At 69.8% G+C, this 1,889-nt stretch overlaps 1 protein-coding gene across 1 annotated transcript in view; it reads right to left on the bottom strand.

Annotated features, from left to right (window-relative positions):
* SBK1 (SH3 domain binding kinase 1) overlaps window positions 1-1,883 on the bottom strand; it is a 12,490-nt gene extending 10,607 nt beyond the window's left edge. Inside the window, exon 1 of the mRNA XM_085313745.1 lies at window positions 1,125-1,883. The gene's annotated coding sequence lies outside the window, so the exon portion shown is untranslated. The remainder of the gene's footprint in view (window positions 1-1,124) is intronic.
* Between the last annotated feature and the right edge of the window lie 6 nt (window positions 1,884-1,889).

Raw genomic sequence — 1,889 nt, 5'->3', positions numbered from 1 at the left:
CGAACGAGGCCGCCTCGTCCCCGCGGGCGGACGGCACCTCCCGGCCGGCGCCGCGGCAGCCGCTTCTCCCTCCGCTGGGGAGGGGAGGGCGGCGGCGGCGACCCCGTGGCCGCGGAGCCGAGCTGCACAGCGGCGCTTTCCCTGGAGCCGGCGATATTTCCCGGGAAAGGCAGCCGCGGGGGGTTGCCCTCCTTCCCCGGAGCAGCCCGCGGCCGGCCTCTCTGCCGCCGCCGCTGGGGCCCCCCGGCGTTCCAGACCCGCGCTCCCCTCGGCGTGCAGCTTCCCAGCTCCCCCGCGAAACACCGCGCCTTTCCACCTTTCTCCAAGAGCTGCCACCTCCTTTTCCCGCTGGCTCCGGTACGGCAGGGAAGGCAGCGGGGAGCGCTCGGGCGGCACGGCCACCACGCGGCGCTCCCAGCCCAGGCGCCCAGCCGCGGAGCGGGGACGCCGCTGGCGCTGCTCCGCAGGCGTTTGCACGCTCGCATTGAATTTCCCGTTATCCAGAGTTTCTCGAACCAGCTTCTCGCCTGGGTCCCTGCAGGCGGCCCGGTGTCAAACGCRAGATCGGGCCGGGCTGCCCCGGCGCCGAGCGACGCGCAAAGCGTGCGCGCTCCCAGCGGGGAGCCGGCTCCCTCCTCCAGGAGGCATCGCAGCTGCGGGCAGAGTCCGGCCCCGTTACGCCCAGCTGCAGCTCCCCGGTGGCGAGAAATCCGTCTCTCATCAGCCGCGAAAAGCTTCTGCAGCCTCCCAGCGCAGCGGCTCGGGTCTCCTCAACAGCCTCTCCAGGAAATTTGGGGCAGAGCAAACGAACAGTCGTCCCTGCTCTCTGCCCCCGACAGCTCTCGCGCAGGGCTCGCGAGAGGCAGCCGCATCCTTTCTCCCGGGAAAGCCGCCCCTCTCCTCTCCCGTTACAACCTTCTCAGTGCCGGGAACGCTGCTTGCCTGGAGCTTTTGTTCCCATTTTCCGTGCCCTCGTTTCCAAGCTCGGGGTTTAGCAAGGCACCTTTCTTTTTTAAAAAAATGAAAAATAAAAAGAACAAAACCAGATGATGGGGCGCTGGCTGCCTTTCAGCGCTTTGCCTTCCCAGGATTTTTCACGATCAATGGCATAGCTTTGTTAGTACCTCCGCTACTTCATCCTCCAGCTCCTCCCGCGTTCTCCGAGCCTTGCCGCTGGCACCGGGGATTTATGATTACTTCATTGTTTGATTGGTTTTCATCAGCCTGTCATCATCTCCCTCCTAAAACTCTTCCAGCAGCGCCGGCAGCCGCTCGCCTTTGGGATCTGCAAAGACAAACGCCGCGAGAGGCACCCGCCCGGCCCCTTCTCCGATGCGGGCGCCGGGGCTCCTCGGCTCTTCTCCCGGCCCGGGGCACGTCGCCTGGCTCGCGGGGCTGACCGATGTCGGCGCGCCAGCGGCTCCTTTCCGCAACGGCACAGCTCCTTCCTCCGCAGCGCCGCGGCCGCGCRGGGACGCCGCTCCCCGGCCCTTCCCGGGAGCGGGAGCCCACGCGGGCTGGCACGCTCCTCGGCCGCGCTCCTCGGCTCCTGCTTCCAGCGTAGCGGGGCTCTCGGCCGCTGCCCGGCTATCGCCCCGCCGCAGCCCCCAGACCTTCTCCCTGCGCGCTGCCGAGGGGCGGCGGAGCCCCGCAGCTCCYGCGAGGCCGCGGGACCCGCGCATCCCGCCTCGCCGCTCCCGTCGTCGCACCGCGCCGGCTCCCGCCGAGCGGCACGAGGGACCCCCTTCCCTCCGGAAACATCCCCTCTCTGCTGCCGCTGCCCCCGGGAAGGGTTTCGCCAAGCCGTCGCGCCGAGGGGAGCCGCCTTGCCCGGGCTCCGCGGCGCAGGGCGGCGGGCACCCGGCGCACGGCCCGAGCGCGGCTTGCCG

This window comes from Rhea americana, unplaced genomic scaffold (genome assembly GCF_003343005.1).
Source record: "Rhea americana isolate MKP2758 unplaced genomic scaffold, rheAme1 scaffold_394, whole genome shotgun sequence".
In the NCBI taxonomy this organism is placed as follows: domain Eukaryota; kingdom Metazoa; phylum Chordata; class Aves; order Rheiformes; family Rheidae; genus Rhea; species Rhea americana.
This window is presented reverse-complemented; position numbering and strand designations above follow the sequence as displayed.